At 45.3% G+C, this 24,106-nt stretch overlaps 1 protein-coding gene across 1 annotated transcript in view; it reads right to left on the minus strand.

Annotated features, from left to right (window-relative positions):
- LOC143805612 (synaptotagmin-like protein 2) overlaps positions 1 to 13,840 on the minus strand; it is a 110,511-nt gene extending 96,671 nt beyond the window's left edge. The window contains exon 1 of the mRNA XM_077285133.1: positions 13,561 to 13,840. The gene's annotated coding sequence lies outside the window, so the exon portion shown is untranslated. The remainder of the gene's footprint in view (positions 1 to 13,560) is intronic.
- Positions 13,841 to 24,106: the final 10,266 nt, after the last annotated feature.

Here is a 24,106-nt window from a genome sequence, read left to right on the forward strand (position 1 = left end):
ATGAATAAACGGGACAGACAGACAGAAAAACCCTTAGACAATTATATATATAGATATATAGATATTTATTAACAAAAACAGACATCAAAAAGGGGTTGTTCACTAGGGAGAAACTCCTTAAAAAAGGTGCAGTCTGGTGGAGAACATAACCTCTGGACTGGCACAGTTCTTGTGGTGTCTTCTAGGAGGATACTAAAAAGTTGTGGGTGACATACTGTCCACCAGGAGACACAGTGGGAAGTTTGCAGCATCAGTCCACAAGGTAAGTATGTACTTTTTTTTATTATTATTTTCTGCTTCAGACTACATCTATTAAATTGACTTTATGCCATATACTGTAAGCCTGTAGATAGTCATGTACACTGGGAAGACTAGATAGCCAAATTTATAACAGAAGCCTCCAGCTTAGGGCATTTACATAGCATCACATTTACAGCAGCATGTCCATTCAAAATAGCTGTGTACTTTTACCACATTACTGTAAATGCTTCTAAATTTCATTTACCGCCATCAATAAATACCTTATCACTGAGAATGTTTTATTATCATGTGTGTTTTATATTACACGCTACCATCCTGAGCACAGCAAATAAACATATCATTTTTCCTGAAATTCCAGTATGGGAAGCGTTACACCGGTTAGGCTAAGTAAACATGGTGTCACCTTTACCCACATAATGGGCTAGAACAAGTTCTCTGCAGGATGTCACTCTGGGCTATGAAGAATAATTGGTGCATTCCCATGACTAATCGCTCGCACGACTCAGGATATTAGCACCTTAGCTATTTGTAAGCTCTGCAAGGAGTTTGTTTTTACATTTTATAGTCATTACACTATTTGGTAATACCAGAATACTCACTTTATTTTTAATAAAACCTAACATTAATGATTCCTTCCCATCAAATTATTTTCTTGTGTTTTTTTTTTTTTTTTTTTATTATTAGTAGAATTTATTTTAATTTATACTGTTCTGAATAGGCATTTTTTTCCTGGTGTTTCTTTTAAGTCCTAAAGAGCAGCCTATGAAAACAAAAAATTTTGAAAAAATGCCACACCCAGGGAATGCTGTGTTATGAAAACAAGCTGCGGCCCTTTAAAAGCACACCCAAAACACTACACACCAAAACACTACACACCAAAATGATTTGCCTTTACAAACCAAAATCTTCTTTGATCATGTCAGTTCTGCATGATCAGCGTAGTTTCCAAGGTTAGAAGGGTAAAGGGAACACTGGTGATCTATGTTATGTCACATGACCAAAGGCGCTCCACCCTGTCTGGGGGAACTGAAGAGGAGGTGAAAGTTTGCTATGCCCTCCATGATGAGATTAGAATGGAGTTGCTAGAAGAATTCCTCTCTCTAGTGTCACTATTCTAGCATCCACTATGTCTTCCACACTCTGTATGTATCAAAGTATGTGGGTATAATTATGATTTAAATTGTTACAATTTAGGAAGTGCAATTACGGTAATATTTTATATGTGATTTTCTCTTGTTTTTAAATAAATATGGTGCAAATCATGAAAGACTGATGTACTTTATGTACATGCTCAGTAGTGACCAGTGCTGTGGAGTCGTAGTTGAGATGAATCTGTACTGCACTTTATGTACATGCTCAGTAGTGACCAGCGCTGTGGAGTCATAGATGGGATTAATATGTGCTGCACTTTATGTACATGCTCAGTAGTGACCAGTGCTGTGGAGTCATAGTTGAGATGAATCCATGCTGCACTTTATGTACATGCTCAGTAGTGACCAGTGCTGTGGAGTCATAGGTGAGATGAATCTGTACTGCACTTTATGTACATGCTCAGCAGTGACCAGTGCTGTGGAGTCAGAGGTGAGATGAATCCATGCTGCACTTTATGTACATGCTCAGTAGTGAGGCAGTACTGTGGAGTCATAGGTGAGATGAATCTGTGCTGCACTTTATGTACATGCTCAGCAGTGAGGCAGTGCTGTGGAGTCATAGTTGAGATTAATATGTGCTGCACTTTATGTACATGCTCAGTAGTGAGGCAGTGCTGTGGAGTCATAGTTGAGATGAATCCATGCTGCACTTTATGTACATGCTCAGTAGTGACCAGTGCTGTGGAGTCGTAGATGAGATGAATCTGTGCTGCACTTTATGTACATGCTCAGTAGTGAGGCAGTGCTGTGGAGTCATAATTGAGATGAATCCATGCTGCACTTTATGTACATGCTCAGTAGTGATCAGTGCTGTGGAGTCGTAGATGAGATGAATCTGTGCTGCACTTTTTGTACATGCTCAGTAGTGAGGCAGCGCTGTGAGTCAGAGTCGTGGAGTCGGAGTCAGGGAAATTGAAGAGTCGGAGTAGACATGGATGACAAGTGAGAAAAAAAATCATCCCACTTGTTACACACCTGTCCTGGGTTCTGCTCCCTTCGCCCTGGTCCTCTAAACTTTCTTGTGCTCCACATCGGCTTTGTAAGTAGCCCAGCATGCTCCCATGTGATCATTTACCTAGGCCTATATAATAAGGCTTACCAAGACACACTTGGGTCTTGGCATTAATCTGCTGATCTGGGGTCTCCATCAGCCTAATTGCCTCTTTTTAATTAAAAAAAAAAAAAAAAAGTCAATATACCGGTATATATTTTTGCCTAAAATACAAATGGAAAGGTGTCATCTTTACCTTTAGGCCTTTTAGACTTCATTTCATCTTCAACTTGCTTATCTGTTCACAATAGCAGTAATTTTGACCAGGGTGCCAAAACTTTTACATACCACTGTAACCTAGAGTCCATGTGTAAGTTGTAGAGTCCAAAGACAGCATACTAGCTGTAAATATATTTTTGGGAATGTAGCCGAGACAACAAAAAATCATAACTCACTAAGGAAACCTAAGGATATGTGCAGATGATCAGGAATTGGCAGAGCTTTGGACGCAGGGCATGTTTGCTGCATCCAAAGCGCTGCTGTGCATTGAACGCAGGTGAATCCGTATGTGCTCACTGAACCGTGCGGAATCACCAATTCCAATACATTTTATGGGTAAATTTCTCTCTGCAAGAGAAATAGACATGCTGCCGTCTGGAAAGACGCGCCGCATGTCCTACTCCACATGTGATCCTCAGGCGTCTAAGCATGCATAGTGGATTTGTTGAAATCATCCACTATGCTGTAACATGTGAACGCTGCGGGTTGGGTGCTGCACAAGTTCACAGCGTCTAACCTGCAGCGTTTACTGATCGTGTGCACATACCCGAATACATCAACTAGAAGTGAGATGCAAAGTAACCATTTTGTACTGAATCAGCATGAAACAGCAGAGTAACTGGCTGAGCCTCCCCATTTACAGGCATTAAGACTATTGCACTACATTTATTTTAGTAAAAAATAAATGTTAGAAAACAAAGAATTGTTGTCGGAATGAGTACTACTAGTGCCTGGTACCACTCATAGAACCGTCACGGTGGTATCTCTGCATTTAGTAAGAAACCTGTTGGTAATCAGAGAGAAATACATTCTTTAGGCTAGGGTCACAATAGCGTACAAAAGAAAGTCAGATTTTCATCTAGAAAAGCGGGAGTATTTTTTTTCCTCACGTGTCATCCGTGTACAATCTGTTTTCTTACTCGGCAGCTATTACTCTTTTACAGGACCATTTACAGTTTCCTATGCTACAGAATTGTAATGTATCCATAATAATCAGATGCTGTAGTGATGGTCTGTATGGCATCCAACTTTTTTCTTGCATCCTTCCATTTTCAGAGTGAAATCGCAGATTCGGTCAGTGAAAAAAATTAATCATCAGCCCCATTGAATACCATTAGTCTGAGTAATATACAATAATAACAAAAAAAATCAGATAGCACTCGTCTGATTTATACGGTGGTGTGAGCGAGCCCTCGCATAGATGAGCTCACAATCTGAGATTATGGATGGAGATAGTGGCTTGTCCTGGTGAAGAAGCGTTGTATGGTTCGAAACGCGTTGACAAATCTGCTTCCATACACCCTCCACTGTTCCTTCATCGTCTGGGGGGAGTTTGGCAGATTTTAGATCCATCTTTCCATTTTTCCACATTTAATCTGAGATTATGAGCGCACGCTGTTGGGGGTTTACGTTCTTTTTTTAATTTTTTTTTTTAGTTTGGGCTGTTGGATCCCGACTTACCCCGGCTGTCCTTTCAGGATACTCTTGCCCATTAACATCTGAGATTTTGTTGATTTTTGTGCCAAGGTGCAGCGTATATTTGTGAATTTCTCTTTCTCCGGTACACACCCACACACTGGTGCCAATTATTCATGTGGACATATGGGACCTTGTGCGAGTCATTTATTAAGCTAAAGAAGAATGAAGTTAGACTTCTGTTATTAATGCCAAGCAAATTATTCACACGCAGACCTGCAAGATGAACTACGGTGAGTGAATAAAACATTTGGCAGCGACAAAAATAAACGAAAAATAAAACTACTTCTGTAATTAACTGCAACCCTTTCGTTCTTAGGATCGGTGCATGGACCCCAGCCCATCAAATATTGAGGTCATTCATAACTTAAGGATAAGACATCACTGAAAAGATGAGAATAGACCTTTTAAGGGTGAAGGATTGCTTTACTTTTGCTGGCTAAGTATGTGTAAATTAGAGGGACAATTAGAGCTATACACAGCAAATACTATAAAAAACATAAAATAAAATGAGGCCTTATTGTCAAGCAATGGCGGGGATGTGCTGTATGGATCACATTTACTGTATTTGTCTTTCCCGATCATATTTTTTGCCCATATAAATCAAAATAAGAAATAAAAAAAAGACACAGAAGTGTGAGCAGGTGCGGCGCAGTTCCAGTAAATGAACAGCAGAGGGAGCGAGCACAGTATACACAGGAGTGCACATATAGGCGCACACGGTCACTGGAGATGGTGAGCACATCCGGCATGTGCAGAACGTTTGTTTGCAGACTGATCTACATTTCCTATGAGAATAAAGGTCACTATTCAAATAAATGACACTATTCCAAAGCGTGAGCACAAAAGCCCATATATCTTGTGCGCATACTATTCCGCGTCACCGCCATAATAGCCTTTAAATGACAAATCAGCAGTGAAAGCTTTGGGTGAGGCTAAATCTTTATGGTATGCAAAAGATGTGAATGAAAGATAAAGGCTCTAAATGAAAAAAAAAAAAAACTCCTTAAAGTGAAAGGTTTGTGCATCAAATACAAAATAAACTCTTTTTTTTCTGATTCACAAAGTAGAACACAAGTTTTATTACTTGTAGAAATCTAACTTTCTATATGAAAACGAAGAACGTAAAAAAAAAATTAAAAAAATCACACATTCCTTGCTGATTTATAGCACAGTGCAGGGGGCTCATTGGTCACCGTACGGTTTTACAAGATGGAGGACATTCCCTGTCTGTGCAGCATAGAGAGCAGGGCTGGGACACTGTCACATGGGGGATTTATAGGGGCACAATGTGCAGTCTGCAGCCTTGGCACAATGAATCAGCACTTACCTCCTGCCAGTCACTAGCATTTTCTATAAAGCAATACAAAAATGCCATGACGGACCGTGGGAAACCATAATAAATCACTATGATTCTAAGTGATCCATGTCTACAGCCCATAATTCTGATCAGAAGACATCAGCTGCATTCACTGTAAAATGTACAATGATAATTACAGCCAAAATAACTTGTATAAGTTTCTTCAGCTAAAAAAAAATTGGACATCTTAAATATTTTATACGGACAGGGTAAAAAAAAAAGTGCCCTATTTTATGGACTGTCCTGGAATTTCTGGACAGCTGGAAACGCTACCCCGATCATGAAAATAAGGAGAACATGTCAGGTCGGATATTAACCTGCAGATATAGGGTTAAGCAGCAGGGCTACAGCATTATGAAGGGGCCTGGCCACAATACTGAAAGTGCGGCACGCGGAAGCAATGAACTGCATTCTTCCCGGGTGCTGCTGGCTGTCAGTCAGTGTTAGGGTGGCTACAGTCACCACTAACAGCACTGAGAGCAGCAGCCGTAAGCACGCCCGACACTGACTGACAGCTCACACAGCAGTGAATCAGGGCAAAGCCGGCTGTCAGTGTCGGGGTGGCTATGGTCACCGCTAACAGCACTGAGAGCAGCAGCTGTAAGCACGCCCGACACTGACTGACAGCTCACACAGGAGTGAATCAGGGAAAAGCCAGCTGTCAGTCAGTGTCGGGGTGGCTACAGTCACCACTAACAGCACTGAGAGCAGCAGCCGTAAGCACGCCTGACACTGACTGACAGCTCACACAGCAGTGAATCAGGGCAAAGCCGGCTGTCAGTGTCGGGGTGGCTACAATCACCACTAACAGCACTGAGAGCAGCAGCAGCCGTAAGCACGCCCGACACTGACTGACAGCTCACACAGCAGTGAATCAGGGCGAAGCCGGCTGTCAGTGTCTGGGTGCCTACAGTCACCGCTAACAGCACTGAGAGCAGCAGCTGTAAGCACGCCTGACACTGACTGACAGCTCACACAGGAGTGAATCAGGGCAAAGCCGGCTGTCAGTGTCAGGGTGGCTTACTTCTCTACATCTCCATGCGGTGAGTGGTGACTGTAATTGTTCCGGCCATATCTGTATGACTGAAAGACGGCAGCTCCAGGGAGGAATACAATTAATTTTCTCCCAGATGTGGAACTTTCAGTATTGTGGTCAGGCACCTTCATAATGCGATTAACCTGCAAATTAACCCTATATCTGCAGGTTAACAGCATTATGCGACATGACACGTTCCCTTTAAACAATAAAAAGGCGCAAACATAACAATTGCTGTTACAACCATTTTTACTGCAGAAAAAAAGCATAATGATTATAATAAATTGGGGTCCTAATTTTTACCTAAAGTTGATCATACCTTACAAACGGGATGCCCTGGGACCATGGATGTTAAACTAAAAGGAACAGCGCATTAAAAATGATACATTTGTATCAATTTAGGCCTCATTCGCACATCTGTGAGTCACGTACACGCTTCATTCAAAATTACCCATAAAAATCTATGAATCCAAGAAAACCCATGTGCTGTTCGTGGTTAATATAGCTATGAATAGGGGAAGCTAGGTTTTTGTTGTTTTTTATTCGTCAGCGAAACAAGGATGGTAAAAACTGTCACATTGACTAACACTGATAAAACTTGGGATCCAAAAGACTGATGAACAACAATACATGTTTATACCAACAAAAAGAATTCCAGATATTTAAAGGAGGATTAGGCTGCATTCACAAATACGTGTGACTGTCACGATCCCAGAGAAACACATTTCTTCTTCATGTATCAACCCAGTTGCTTCCGAATTTTCTCTTCTATTTGTTTGTCAATGAAGAGGTACGTGTGTACCAAAGCCAACAAAAAGACCCCTGAAAAGTCAGGTCTTTATTCAAATTTATCACACAGATCTATGAGACACATAGGTAAATCAGAAATCCTCCCAGTTTCCATCTGTGTCTCATGGATTACTATTAACTTGTATTCTGCAAATTCAGATCAGAATAAGACCTGCTCCATGGCTCACGGATCTCATATTCAAGAAGTATCGTTTGTCCTTGCGGAGATGGACATGCTAAGCATGCCGAGATCTCACACTCACATCCATGATCAACGATTAACACATATGTATGAAAAGATCCATTCAACTCTATTGGTTTGTTTGCTGTCTGATGTGTATATATATGTTGGAGAGCAAGTGGATATTTTACATGGATGCATCCAGATGACACATGACACACAAGCAGCATCCGTGTCCTGCCCGTTTTTCTCACAGCGCCATTGATTTTGATGAGATAGTTTAATCCGTGACTCAGACTGAAAATGGACAGGTCTCTGTTTTGGTGTTTTTTTGTCAATAGTCTGCAAAAAACAAGGACATGTGGACCGCCTCATAGACTATAATGGGCACATGTTCCATCTGTCAAAAACACAAAGAGAACGCACAAGGGAAGAACAGAAAGCTGAAGGAGGTCCAAGAGGCACATGATGTCTTTTTCAGGTGGTTTCTACCTGAAATCTGTCTGAAAAAGACAAAAAAATATAACCGCCAAAAAGAATGAACACAATGCAAACAATGTATAAATGACTAACTCTGCACATGTTAAAGAGCTCAATTGCTATATTCCCCCTGTATAAAGTACTAAGGGCTCTTTTCCATTTGCGAGAAATACGTCCGTGTCTTGCATGTGGAAACCAAGCTCTGGCGCCGGCACTTTGGAGCGGAGCGTGCAGCTCCATGTGTTGCTATGCAGCCGCACGCTCCGCTCCGGAGTGCCGGCGCCAGAGCGTGGTTTTAAAATGCGAGACACGGACGGATTTCTCGCAAGTGGAAAGGAGCCCTAACACCTATACTCCCCTCCGCTGCTGTTCCAATGTAGTCAGGTCTCCCGGGGCTTGAGTGACATTGTGACATTGTTATGTCACGTGAGCCCTGCAGACAATCAGCGGCTGCTTCACACTCACTTCCTCTGGATGTAACTGACATGTGGTGGAATAGAGAGCAGCAGCTCTCACTTTTTCTGGATGTCAGTTTCGTCCAAAGGATGTTAAGCCCCTTTCACACATCAGTCTTTTGCCGTCAGTCTCAATCCGGCGAATTTTGAAAAAAATGGATCCGGCGAATGTTGCCGCTGGATCTGTTTTTTTTCTCATAGACTTGTATTAGCGACGGATGGCCTCACGTCTCATCCGTCATTCGCCGGATCCATGGAAAATTGTTTATCCGGCGGCCGGAGAAAATGGACATAGTTTTTGTGTCCGTCGAAAAAACAGACAGCGACGGATCCGTCGCCGTCTGTCATTTTCTAGAATGGAGCCTATGGCGCCGGAACCGTGAAATGATGGAATCTGGCGACGGATTTCGTTTTTTAGGATCCAATTAGCTGGATCAGCTAGTAGGATCCGGTGAAAAAACAAATCCGTCGCATCAGTTTTTCACAATCTGCGACGGATCCGTTTTTTTCAACATGCGACGGATTGTGACTGATGGCAAAAAAATGATGTGTGAAAGAGGCCTTAGAGTGAAGCAGCCGCTGATTGTCTGCAGGGCTCACGTGCCATTATGTCATGTGAACCCCGGTAAACTAGACGCCGACATTGCTGGAACGGTGCAGGCACCAGAGGTGAGTATAGGCTGTTTCTATTTCACACGGGGAATATTGGGTAGAGGTCTCTGAGTAATGGAAACCCCTTTAAATCTTTGAATTTCTTTTAACCACTTCAGGTCTCCAAAGCCACAAGACAGTTATTCTGTATGGGCAGGTTATAGAGAGGTCAGCATTCAGAGAACTGCTAGATCTGCAGCAGAGAATAGAAGGATTTTATCAAAATGATAGCAAGTAGCTCAGTAAGTGACACATGGCAGGAATCCAGGTCTCTGCCCCTACATCATCAGCTCTCACCAGCAAAAAACTGGTGACAGATTCACGTTAAGGCCTCGCTCACATGAGCGTTGTCTGACTTGTTATCGGATAGCACACTGACCCATGTTATTCAATGGGACAGTGCAGATGGACAATTTTTTTCACTGACAGAATCTCTCTGAACAAAACCACAGCATACTGCAATTTCACTCTATTTGGCTGAATGAGAAAAAAAAAAATCAGATGCCACGTGGATCATCGGTATGGCATCCAATTATTACAGATAGATTGCAGTTCTGTAAGGTGGGAAATGTACAGGATCCTGTATAATAAATGCTGAGAAAAAAAAAAACGGATTGCACATGGAAGACAGGTGAGAAAACGATCGTCCTACTCCCTGGATGAGAATGGGAGCGATTCTTTATAGGCTTTCACCCGGTCTAAGGTCTCAAACTGCAGCACAACGGTGGGTGTCATCACCGGAACTAATAGCATAATGTACCCCCATAATGGCGGAAGCTCAGGGTACACGGCCAGCAGAGGGATGGGAGCAGCATGGTGATGTGCGCACACAGTACACTACATACATGTATGACGGTGCACCGTACAGGACAATGTCACCGACGTACACACGGCGCAGGACACTACATACATGTATGACGGTGCACCGTACAGGACAATGTCACCGACGTACACACGGCACAGGACACTACATACATGTATGACGGTGCACCGTACAGGACAATGTCACCGACGTACACACGGCACAGGACACTACATACATGTATGACGGTGCACCGTACAGGACAATGTCACCGACGTACACACGGCACAGGACACTACATACATGTATGACGGTGCACCGTACAGGACAATGTCACCGACGTACACACGGCACAGGACACTACATACATGTATGACGGTGCACCGTACAGGACAATGTCACCGACGTACACACGGCACAGGACACTACATACATGTATGACGGTGCACCGTACAGGACAATGTCACCGACGTACACACGGCACAGGACACTACATACATGTATGACGGTGCACCGTACAGGACAATGTCACCGACGTACACACGGCACAGGACACTACATACATGTATGACGGTGCACCGTACAGGACAATGTCACCGACGTACACACGGCACAGGACACTACATACATGTATGACGGTGCACCGTACAGGACAATGTCACCGACGTACACACGGCACAGGACACTACATACATGTATGACGGTGCACCGTACAGGACAATGTCACCGACGTACACACGGCACAGGACACTACATACATGTATGACGGTGCACCGTACAGGACAATGTCACCGACGTACACACGGCACAGGACACTACATGTATGACGGTGCACCGTACAGGACAATGTCACCGACGTACACACGGCGCAGTACACTACATACATGTATGAAGGTGCACCGTACAGGACAATATCACTGACGTACACACGGCACAGTACACTACATACATGTATGACGGTGCACCGTACAGGACAATATCACTGACGTACACACAGCGCAGTACACTACATACATGTATGACGGTGCACCGTACAGGACAATGTCACTGACGTACACACAGCGCAGTACACTACATACATATATGACGGTGCACCGTACAGAACAATGTCACTGACGTACACACGGCGCAGTACACTACATACATATATGACGGTGCACCGTACAGAACAATGTCACTGACGTACACACGGCGCAGTACACCATACACATATATGACGGTGCACCGTACAGGACAATGTCACTGACGTACACACGGCGCAGTACACTACATACATATATGACGGTGCACCGTACAGAACAATGTCACTGACGTACACACGGCGCAGTACATCATACACATATATGACGGTGCACCGTACAGGACAATGTCACTGACGTACACACGGCGCAGTACACCATACACATATATGACGGTGCACCGTACAGGACAATGTCACTGACGTACACACGGCGCAGTACACTACATACATGTATGACGGTGCACCGTACAGGACAATATCACTGACGTACACACGGCGCAGTACACTACATACATATATGACGGTGCACCGTACAGGACAATGTCACTGACGTACAGACGGAGCAGTACACTACATACATATATGACGGTGCACCGTACAGGACAATATCACTGACGTACACACAGCGCAGTACACTACATACATATATGACGGTGCACCGTACAGGACAATGTCACCGATGTACACACGGCGCAGTACACTACATACATGTATGACGGTGCACCGTACAGGACAATGTCACTGACGTACACACGGCGCAGTACACTACATACATGTATGACGGTGCACCGTACAGGACAATGTCACTGACGTACACACGGCGCAGTACGCTACATACATGACGGTGCAACGTACAGGACAATGTCGCTGACGTACACACGGCGCAGTACACTACATACATGTATGACGGTGCACCGTACAGGACAATGTCGCTGACGTACACACGGCGCAGTACACTACATACATGTATGACGGTGCACTGTACAGGACAATGTCGCTGACGTACACACGGCGCAGTACACTACATACATGTATGATGGTGCACCGTACAGGACAATGTCACCGATGTACACACGGCGCAGTACACTACATACATGTATGACGGTGCACCGTACAGGACAATGTCACCGATGTACACACGGCGCAGTACACTACATACATGTATGACGGTGCACCGTACAGGACAATGTCACCGATGTACACACGGCGCAGTACACTACATACATGTATGACGGTGCACCGTACAGGACAATATCACTGACGTACACACGGCACAGTACACTACATACATGTATGACGGTGCACCGTACAGGACAATATCACTGACGTACACACGGCGCAGTACACTACATACATGTATGACGGTGCACCGTACAGGACAATATCACTGACGTACACACGGCGCAGTACACTACATACATGTATGATGGTGCACCGTACAGGACAATATCACCGATGTACACACGGCGCAGTACACTACATACATGTATGATGGTGCACCGTACAGGACAATATCACTGACGTACACACGGCGCAGTACACTACATACATGTATGACGGTGCACCGTACAGGACAATGTCACTGACGTACACACGGCGCAGTACACTACATACATGTATGACGGTGCACCGTACAGGACAATGTCACTGACGTACACACGGCGCAGTACACTACATACATGTATGATGGTGCACCGTACAGGACAATGTCACTGACGTACACACGGCGCAGTACACTACATACATGTATGATGGTGCACCGTACAGGACAATGTCACTGACGTACACACGGCGCAGTACACTACATACATGTATGACGGTGCACCGTACAGGACAATATCACCGACGTACACACGGCGCAGTACACTACATACATGTATGACGGTGCACCGTACAGGACAATGTCACTGACGTACACACGGCGCAGTACACTACATACATGTATGACGGTGCACCGTACAGGACAATGTCACTGACGTACACACGGCGCAGTACACTACATACATGTATGATGGTGCACCGTGCAGGACAATACCCTCCTCCTGCTAATTCCGGCGTGCAATAACCTCGCGCTGACACCTTGCCCTGGGGGGTTCCTATGTACCTGCGGTGTATGTGGGTCTCGTTTTCTCCTTAGTGACACACACGACGATAACACAAATAATAATGAGAAATGTCACACTCAGTCCTATACTGACACATACAGTGTTACCATATAATGTCTGGGGGATTATAATGTGCACAAAGTTCTGCTACATTTACTTTACAGCAATTATTACATGTTTACAGCCATTTTTACCACAAACACAACAAAATTTGTAATATTTTTATTTTAAATAATACAAATATTTTAAATAACAAATACCTGGCGTTATGTGCCATAAGACACCTGAGTAAGAGACATTTCATTAATGTTCGATGGCTGAGACAAATTAACGCAGATTTTATTCTACAATTTCCTACTCAGAACTTATTAGACACACAGCACACTGAAATAGCGTCACCTATGTGCAGAAGTGGCATAGTCCTGTAAAGCGCATTTTATGTACACCAGAGAACAAACCACTTAGAAGTAGGGGTGTTACAGCTCGGGAATATATCTCTGATCTGTGTGTGCAACGTCTTACCTGTGTCCTCGGCAGCAGGTGGAAGACTTGACTAGTGAGGGAGCAGCGAGCACTCAGCACTGACACGGCGGAGACACACCCGCCCTGGAGTGCGCGGATCTGGAGGCTGAGGAAAACCCGGCAGCCGGATCATCGAGCAGCGCATCCAGGCTGCCTGCAGGGGGCGCACTGTCCTCTGCTAATAGGCATCTCACCTCAGGTAACGCTTAGCACTGCCTGCAGGGGGCGCACTGTCCTCTGCTAATAGGCATCTCACCTCAGGTAACGCTCAGCACTGCCTGCAGGGGGCGCACTGTCCTCTGCTAATAGGCATCTCACCTCAGGTAACGCTCAGCACTGCCTGCAGGGGGCGCACTGTCCTCTGCTAATAGGCATCTCACCTCAGGTAACGCTCAGCACTGACTGCAGGGGGCGCACTGTCCTCTGCTAATAGGCATCTCACCTCAGGTAACGCTCAGCACTGACTGCAGGGGGCGCACTGTCCTCTGCTAATAGGCATCTCACCTCAGGTAACGCTCAGCACTGACTGCAGGGGGCGCACTGTCCTCTGCTAATAGGCATCTCACCTCAGGTAACGCTCAGCACTGACTGCAGGGGGCGCACTGTCCTCTGCTAATAGGCATCTCACCTCAGGTAACACTCAGCACTGACTGCAGGGGGCGCACTGTCCTCTGCTAATTGGCATCTCACCTCAGGTAACGCTCAGCACTGACTGCAGGGGGCGCACTGTCCTCTGCTAATTGGCATCTCACCTCAGGTAACGCTCAGCACTGCCTGCAGGGGGCGCTCTGTCCTCTGCTAATAGGCATCTCACCTCAGGTAACCCTCAGCACTGCCTGCAGGGGGCGCACTGTCCTCTGCTAATAGGCATCTCACCTCAGGTAACGCTCAGCACTGACTGCAGGGAGCGCACTGTCCTCTGCTAATAGGCATCTCACCTCAGGTAACACTCAGCACTGACTGCAGGGGGCGCACTGTCCTCTGCTAATAGGCATCTCACCTCAGGTAACGCTCAGCACTGCCTGCAGGGGGCGCACTGTCCTCTGCTAATAGGCATCTCACCTCAGGTAACGCTCAGCACTAACTGCAGGGGGCGCACTGTCCGCTCCTAGACTAATGGGCACCTCACCTCAGGTAACGCTCAGCACTAACTGCAGGGGGCACACTGTCCGCTCCTAGACTAATGGGCATCTCACCTCAGGTAACGCTCAGCACTGACTGCTGACCAATAATACCACATCCAAAGGGACAAATACCACCGCACCATGACCAGACACCATATTACCACCACAGTGACCAAATAATATCACATACAAGGAACAAATACCATCGCACCATGACGAGATCACAAATTACCACCACATGGTGACCAATAATACCACATACAGGGAACAAATACCACCACACCATAACTAGACCACATTTTTACCACCACAGTGACCGAAAAATAGCACATACAAGGGACAAATACCGCCACACCATGGCCAGACCACATATTACCATACTATCAACATAAGTGCCATTATACATAGGAAATCTGTACTTACTGTAGTATGCAGTGTCTGTGTACAGGTAATACAGGCATCACGGGTGACATTATACACAGGAGCTCTGTTTATACTGTTAGAGTACAGATAATACAGTGATCCCCAGTGACATACAGAGGGCTCTGTATATAGTGTCAGTGTACAGGTAATACAGGCTTCACGGGTGACATTATACACAGGAACTCTGTATATAGTGTTAGTGTACATGTAATACAGCGATCACTGGTGAAATTATACACATGACCTCTGTATATAGTGTCAGTGTACAGGTAATACAGTGATCACTGGTGACATTATACACAGGAGCTCTTTATACAGTGTACAGGTAATACAGTGATCACCAGTGACAATATACACAGGAGCTCTGTATATAGTGTCAGTGTAAAGGTAATACAGTGATCAGTAGTGACATTATACACAGGAGCTCTGTATATACAGTCAGTGTACAGGTAATACAGCGATCACCAGTGCCATTATACACAGGCGCTCTGTATATAGTGCGAGTGTACCGGTAATACAGTGATCACTGGTGACATTGTACACAGGTACTCTGTGTATAGTGTCAATGTACAGGTAACACACTGACTCACCAGTGACGTCTCTAGGTGAAGTTCTTTAGCTTCGCTTTTCATCTTCAGCCAGCACAGACCGCCATCATGTCTTCCAGCCAGGACTCGTCTCCACAGGAAATAACGCAGTTATCTAGAGCTCCGCTTGCAGAACACATTACTTAATTTTTTCACAACTTCTACACTACACCTGATGAATAAAAAAAGGCAACATAGTGTCGCTCTGCACAGTAATAGGACTGCCCCCCCCATTTAAAACAGTATCCTCAAGAAATAAAATAAATACATTACTGTAGTAATAATATCCCTTAATTAGCCCCTATGGAAATAATATCCACCATCCTGGCCCCGTGTATCTCATTCCTAGCTCCAGCCATACGTTCTCCCATCCTGCCCTCATGAGTATCCATTCTGCCCCATATAATCTCCCAATCCTGCCCCATCTGTCCCATGATCCTGACTCATCTGTCCCATGATCCTGCCCATCCGTCCCATGATCCTGCCGCAACATCTGTCTCCATCGTATCCATCCTGCCCCATGATACTGCACCATGTGTGTCTCCATCCTGCACCATGATGCTGCCCCATCTGTCTCCATCCTGCCTCATTTGTCTCCATCCTGCCCCGTGTCGCCAATTCTGCCCCTGTGTCTCACATTCTGCCCCTGTGTCTCACATTCTGCCCCCTGTGTCTTACATTCTTCACAGTGTCTCACATTCTGCCCGTCTCACATTCTGACCCATCTCACATCCTGCCCCGTGTCTCACATTCTTCCCCCTTGTGTCTCACATTCTGACCCATCTCATATTCTGACCCCTGTGCCTCAAATCCTGACCCCCTGTGCCTCACATTCTGTCCCCTGTGTCTCACATTCTGCCCCCTGTGTCTCACATTCTGCCCCCTGTGTCTCACATTCTGCCCCCTGTGTCTTACATCCTGCCCCGTCTCACATTCTGCCCCCCGTGTCTCACATTCTTCCCCCGTGTCTCACATCCTGCCCTCTCTGTGTCTCACATTCTGCCCCCCATGTCTCACATTCTGCCCCCCGTGTCTCACATTCTGCCCCCCTGTGTCTCACATTCTGCCCCCTGTGTCTCACATTCTGCCCCCCTGTGTCTCACATCCTGCCCCCTGTGTCTCACATCCTGCCCCCGTGTCTCACATTTTTCACCTCGTGTCTCACATTGTTCCCCCTGTCTCACATTCTGCCCCGTCTCACATTCTGCTCCCTATGTCTCACATCCTGCCCCCCTGTGTCTCACATCCTTCCCCCTGTGTCTCACATTCTGCCCCCTGTGACTCACATTCTGCCCCCTGTGTCTCACATCCTGCCCCCGTGTCTCACATCCTGCCCCCGTGTCTCACATCCTGCCCCCGTGTCTCACATTTTTCACCCCGTGTCTCACATTGTTCCCCCTGTCTCACATTCTGCCCCGTCTCACATTCTGCCCCGTCTCACATTCTGCCCCCTATGTCTCACATCCTGCCCCCTGGGTCTCACATCCTTCCCCCTGTGTCTCACATTCTGCCCCTGTGTCTCACATTCTGCCCCCTGTGTCTCACATCCTGCCCCCGTGTCTCACATTCTTCCCCCTTGTGTCTCACATTCTGACCCATCTCATATTCTGACCCCTGTGCCTCAAATCCTGACCCCCTGTGCCTCACATTCTGTCCCCTGTGTCTCACATTCTGCCCCCTGTGTCTCACATTCTGCCCCCTGTGTCTCACATTCTGCCCCCTGTGTCTTACATCCTGCCCCGTCTCACATTCTGCCCCCCGTGTCTCACATTCTTCCCCCGTGTCTCACATCCTGCCCTCTCTGTGTCTCACATTCTGCCCCCCATGTCTCACATTCTGCCCCCCGTGTCTCACATTCTGCCCCCCTGTGTCTCACATTCTGCCCCCCTGTGTCTCACATTCTGCCCCCCTGTGTCTCACATCCTGCCCCCTGTGTCTCACATCCTGCCCCGTGTCTCACATCCTGCCCTCGTGTCCCACATTCTTCCCCCCTGTGTCTCACATCCTGCCCCCCGTGTCTCACATCCTGCCCCCGTGTCTCACATTTTTCACCTCGTGTCTCACATTGTTCCCCCTGTCTCACATTCTGCCCCGTCTCACATTCTGCTCCCTATGTCTCACATCCTGCCCCCCTGTGTCTCACATCCTTCCCCCTGTGTCTCACATCCTTCCCCCTGTGTCTCACATTCTGCCCCCTGTGACTCACATTCTGCCCCCTGTGTCTCACATCCTGCCCCCGTGTCTCACATCCTGCCCCCGTGTCTCACATTTTTCACCCCGTGTCTCACATTGTTCCCCCTGTCTCACATTCTGCCCCGTCTCACATTCTGCCCCGTCTCACATTCTGCCCCCTATGTCTCACATCCTGCCCCCTGTGTCTCACATCCTTCCCCCTGTGTCTCACATTCTGCCCCTGTGTCTCACATTCTGCCCCCTGTGTCTCACATCCTGCCCCCGTGTCTCACATTCTTCCCCGTGTCTCACATTCTGCCCCCCTTTGTCTCACATCCTGCCCCCGTGTCTCACATCCTGCCCCCCTGTGTCTCACATCCTGCTCCCCTGTGTTTCACATTCTGCCCCCTGTGTCTCATATCTTGCCTCCTGTGTGTCACATTCTGCCCGTGTCTCACATCCTTCCCCGGGCTTGCTGCATTCAATAAAAATAAAAAAAACACCTTTCTTCTTACCTGGCCGCTGTCCAGCGCCGACGTCCATCCCCGGATTGGCTGGTGGTTTTAACTATTTGTGCGGGCCCGCAAGGCAATAGAGTCTCAGGTTCAGTTACTGTACCTGCAGAAGTCTGCCGCTGGGGCCCGATGGGCAGATGAGATGGGGCCCCATGCGGTCCCCATACGCCAGTCAGGGAAGTAATGCCCTGATGGCTTCCCTGGCCAAGTATGACTGAGTTCATTTTTTTTTGCATGTCACGTCCTTTAGGCAAAGCTGTACACTTCCCAGATAACTCTTTGAATGTAGCCTCTGGCCCACAGGTATCCATTCCAAAACATACAAAGCACCTTGTATGGGAGATAAATCTTATAATCAGATTTGTGCATGTAAGCTGATCTGATTTATGTGACAGGTTTTGATGACTACATGAAAGAATCTGAATGCGCTAATTAAATTTAAATGTTATATTTCAGGATTTTCACCTGAAAAGGGTAAATAATCCTCATTGGGAAATTATGACTCATTCAACATTTCCTGATAAAACTCATGAATATTTAATTGAAATGTGAAGAAAAGTAAGTTATTTTTAAGCTTAATATACTAAATTTAAGTTATGATTAATATGATTACCTTAGATAATCTAATAAAGCATGTTATTTATGCAGATCTGCTGTGTTATGGGCCCTGTGATCCCTATATCTGTACACATACACTTATCAAAGTTGCAACACCAAGAAGGAAAAGTTGTGACATTATGGAATTCAGAGGATGGATAGGCATGTTAATGATCTATAATTGATGAAAAAAATGAATAAAACTTTTACAATTTTAAAAACATCTCGATTTGTTCAACATTGAGTATGAATGGTAAGTGTAGAAATCAACGCAATTACACGCCTTGACTGCTATCAATAACATTATTAATGGTTGAGAATGTTTTGGCACCCTGAATGGACTTGGCTAAATCATCAAGCTGCACTGCTTGGAGCTCTGTTTGTAATTGCTGACCAGGGACGTCCCAGATGTGCCCAGTGGGAGACAAGTCCGGAGACACTGCAGGCTATGGTAGCATGTTTAGGCAGTGCAGACTGTTCATATTAACATGCGACCTGATGTCATGTTGAAAAAGAGCTCCTGGGACACTGGCGAAATGTCTTTGTCACTGGTTCCACCATCAAATCAATGTAAGTCAATGTCACGAGGATACCGCAACAGAGAGGAGCCAGAAGATTGTCACGTCTGGTTTCACAAACTCCTGCACTGATTAGAACTGCTTCTCCATCTTATTAAATAGTGCAAGTATTTAATTTTTTCTCCTTGCTGGCACTGTAAGAGTTAGTTCATTTGATCTCCTTGAGCTCTCCAACCTGGATTGTCTCAGCTGTTCAGTGTTGCCCACTCCTCTCTGTTATATAGAGATATATATATATATATATATATATATATATATATATATATATATATATATACTCACCACTGGCACTTGAGAATTGCCAGTGATAGTGCTTACTGCCTTACTGCGGTCACAAGTTGGAGGTGAAGTTCGTGGTTGGAGTAGGTGTTTGGAGACAGGAGATAGTTGCTTGGAGTTTGTGTGTACATTATCACTAGGTACCTCCCTTGTGTTCCACACTGTTTAGTGAATATCTTGTATGATTACATTTTTCATTTATACCTGTTCGTCTTCCCTTGTTTGTCTGGTTCGTCTGACATCTAGACAGACAAGTGGTCATTATTCTTTATCAGATTCAACTTTGTTTGGACTTCTAGGCTAGGGAATAAGAACATTAAGGGGGATGCTTTATCTCATTGCTTTCCAGGGAGAGGAAGTAATTGCAAGCCAGTCCCTATATATTACACAAAAGCATAGATATCCCTACTATAACTTCTGATCTGGAGAAGGATGTTCTAGAGCGTTTCTCAACTCCGGTCCTCAAGACCCACCAACAGGTCAAGTTTTCAGGATCTCTTAGTATTTCACAGGTGATAATTTCATCATCTGCTCCAGCATTAACTCCATCACCTATGGAAATCGTTAAAACATGGCCTGTTGTTGGGTCACTCTTGAGGACTGGAGTTGAGAAACACTGGTCTAGAGGCTCAGGAGGACGCCCCTGCTGCCTGTCCATCAGGTAAACAGTTTGTCCTTATAAACATCATGATTTGGTCTTGACTGGGCATCCTACAGTAGTATCTTGATAGTAAAGTCACCACAGATCTTATTTGTCATTTTTTGTGGTTGAGGGTGCACCACGATGTTTCGACATATGTAGCTGCATGCAGTACGTGTGCACGTTTTAACCCACATGGGATTCCATCTGATATTGTTTCTGACCCAGAAGTTCAATTTATTTCCCAATTTTGGTAAGTATTTTGTTCTCGCCTTCATCTTTAATTTTCTTACGCCTTTCATCCACAGTTTAATGGACAAACGAACGAGTGAACCAGAATCTTGAGACATATGTTAGGTACTTTGTGTCTGAAAATCAGGAGGATTCTTATTTACCTTTGAGTTTGCAATGAATAACCATTGTCATGAATCTACTGGTAAGTACCCGTTCTTTAGAGCATATGGTTTTCATCCTCAATTCTGCTCCTTTAATATGAATCGTTCTTCAGGAGTACCCGAGGAGGAACGGTTTTCTTCTGTTACATCAGTGTGACAAGGTGTTAATAATTTAAGGAGGATGAGACTATAAGAGTATGGCTGATCAGAAACACTTGGTGAGTCCGGATCTGAGTGTTGGTGATTTGTTGTTGGAAACTGGGAAAATAGTTGCCACCGTTAATCCAGTAAAGATATGCCTTGCTTTGCCATCTACTTGCAAGAGTCATAATGTGTTTCACCTATCACTTCTCAAGAAATACAGTTGTGTGAACATTTTTGTACCTCCTTCCTGATTTCCTATTCTTTCGCATATTTGTCACACTTACAGCTGTGCTCAAAACTTTACATACCCCGGCAGAATTTTTGCCTTCTTGGCCTTTTTTTCAGAGAATATGAATGATAACACCAAAACTTTTTCTCCACTCATGGTTAGTGGTTGGATGAAGCCATTTATGGTCAAACTTCTGGGTGTCTAAACTTTTACATACCACTGTGGATAAATTGGATAGGGGAGTTATGCGTTATGGCAGAAAGATGATGAGCTAAGTTTTGTCTATATTGAGAGTTGGTTTGAGATGTTTGTTCTTATATGCTTGTATTTAGATTTTTAAAAATGCTTCTATATAATTGACTAGTTTGTTGAATTAAAGATGTTGGATTTGCCTGTACACAGTGGATTAAGTATATTGTGCCAACTACTGCTCACATAGAGTGGTGCCCACTTCTGCAGAGGGGCCCACCAGAGGATTCACCTGTTCTCCAATAGGTCAGTCCGAGCCTGAATGCAAACTTTGCAATATGTATGACTTATTACAAAAGGTAAAATCCAGCATGTACCTGTCCTATCACATAACCTCAGTGTTTTTTTGCTCAGTTATTTATTTGTTCTCTACAACCTAGTGCTTTAATTACTGTTATTTAGCATCAATTGATTTACAACCTATTACCGTATTTTCATGTGGTTTAATGGTTCAAATTCCTTTAGCTTGCAAGACCGACATGGTAAAATGTATCATTGTATATTCCAGGATGCCCTCTGGCTTTATGCTTAGCGCCAGGTGTCTGCAGTCCATTGGTTTAGTGCTTGGTCATTAGTGACAGTCATTTTCCTACCATATGCTGATTGTGATTGCCTCAGAGAAGTTTCGGTTATTCCCTTCTAAAATAATTTCTTTCAAGTAAATTCATCTCGTCCAGGACATCTTTCCATATATTTTCTGAACTATCAAATCTAATGCACTCAACCATATTACGAATCCATATTGTACGTTTCCGTAATATGGCACCTATAGATACCTATGGGCAGGGCCGTATTTGCCACTAGGCACGTGAGGGCACATGCCTAGGGCGGGGACAATGCAGGGGGCGGCACCTAAGCAAGGTTTGTTGTTGTTTTTTTTTTTTTTTTATAAAGCTGGGTCACCTCCCGACCGAAAGCGCCCCCCTGGCCACCCGCCTCCCACCCACCCTCCTTGAAGACGATACTCACCCTGCTCCAGCGATGCCTGGTCTCGGCTTCTGCAGCGCTCCTGAATGAGCGGTCACGTGGTACCGCTCATTAAGGTCATGAATATGCGCATATTCATGACCTTAACCCCTTCATGACCTTGGGATTTTCCGTTTTCCCGTGTTCGGGAAACTTTTTTATTTTTCCGTCAATTTGGCCATGTGAGGGCTTATTTTTTTGCGGGACGAGTTGTACTTTTGAACGACATAATTGGTTTTACCATGTCGTGTACTAGAAAACGGGAAAAAAATTCCAAGTGCAGTGAAATTGCAAAAAAGTGCAGTCCCACACTTGTTTTTTGTTTGGCTTTTTTGCTAGGTTCACTAAATGCTAAAACTGACCTGCCATTATGATTCTCCAGGTCATTATGAGTTCATAGACACCTAACATGACTAGGTTATTTTTCACCTAAGTGGTGAAAAAAAATTCCAAACTTTGCAAAAAAAACCAAAAAACGCCATTTTCCGATACTCGTAGCGTCTCCATTTTTCGTGATCTGGGGTCAGGTGAGGGCTTATTTTTTGCGTGCTGAGCTGGCGTTTTTAATGATACCATTTTGGTGCAGATCCGTTCTTTTGATCGCCCGTTATTGCATTTTAATGCAATGTCGCGGCGACCAAGAAAACTTAATTCTGGCGTTTCGAATTTTTTTCTCGTTACGCCATTTAGCGATCAGGTTAATGCTTTTTTTTATTGATAGATTGGGTGATTCTGAACGCGGCGATACCAAATATGTGTAGGTTTGATTTTTTTTTTATTGATTTATTTTGATTGGGGCGAAAGGGGGGTGATTTAAACTTTTATACTTTTTTTATTTTTTTCACATTTTTTTTAACTTTTTTTTTAACTTGTGCCATGCTTCAATAGCCTCCATGGGAGGCTAGAAGCAGGCACAGCACGATCGGCTCTGCTACATAACAGCGATCATGAGATCGCTGCTATGTAGCAGAAAATCAGGTGTGCTGTGAGCGCCGACCACAGGGTGGCGCTCACAGCTGCCGGAGATCAGTAACCATAGAGGTCTCAAGGACCTCTATGGTTACCATTCTAAAGCATCGCCGACCTCCGATCATGTGACGGAGGTCGGCGATGACGTCATTTCCGGCCGCCTGGCCAGATGCGGTAGTTAAATGCCGCTGTCTGCGTTTGACAGCGGCATTTAACTAGTTAATAGCGGCGGGTGAATCGCGATTTCACCCGCCGCTATTGCGGGCACATGTCAGCTGTTCAAAACAGCTGACATGTCCCGGCTTTGATACGGGCTCACCGCGGAGCCCTGCATCAAAACAGGGGAGCTGACCTCGGACGTACTATCCCGTCCGAGGTCAGTAAGGGGTTAATGAGCGGTATCACGTGACCGCTCACGCAGGAAGAAGGTGCTGCGCCGGGAGTTGGGACAGAGCCAGAGGGACGTCAGCGCAGCCGCGCGGTGAGGGACAGGTGAGTATGAGGGACAGGGGAGGGGGGATGAAGGAGGACGGTAAGCCGCGCCATGCAAGATGGGAGGGGGGGGGGGTGAAGAGATGAGCCATGCATACAATGGGGGGAGGGAATATGAGCCATGCATACAGGGGGGGGAATATGATCCATGCATACAGGAGGGGGGTGAATATGAGCCATGCATACA

Source organism: Ranitomeya variabilis, chromosome 2, assembly GCF_051348905.1.
Source record: "Ranitomeya variabilis isolate aRanVar5 chromosome 2, aRanVar5.hap1, whole genome shotgun sequence".
NCBI classification, from domain to species: domain Eukaryota; kingdom Metazoa; phylum Chordata; class Amphibia; order Anura; family Dendrobatidae; genus Ranitomeya; species Ranitomeya variabilis.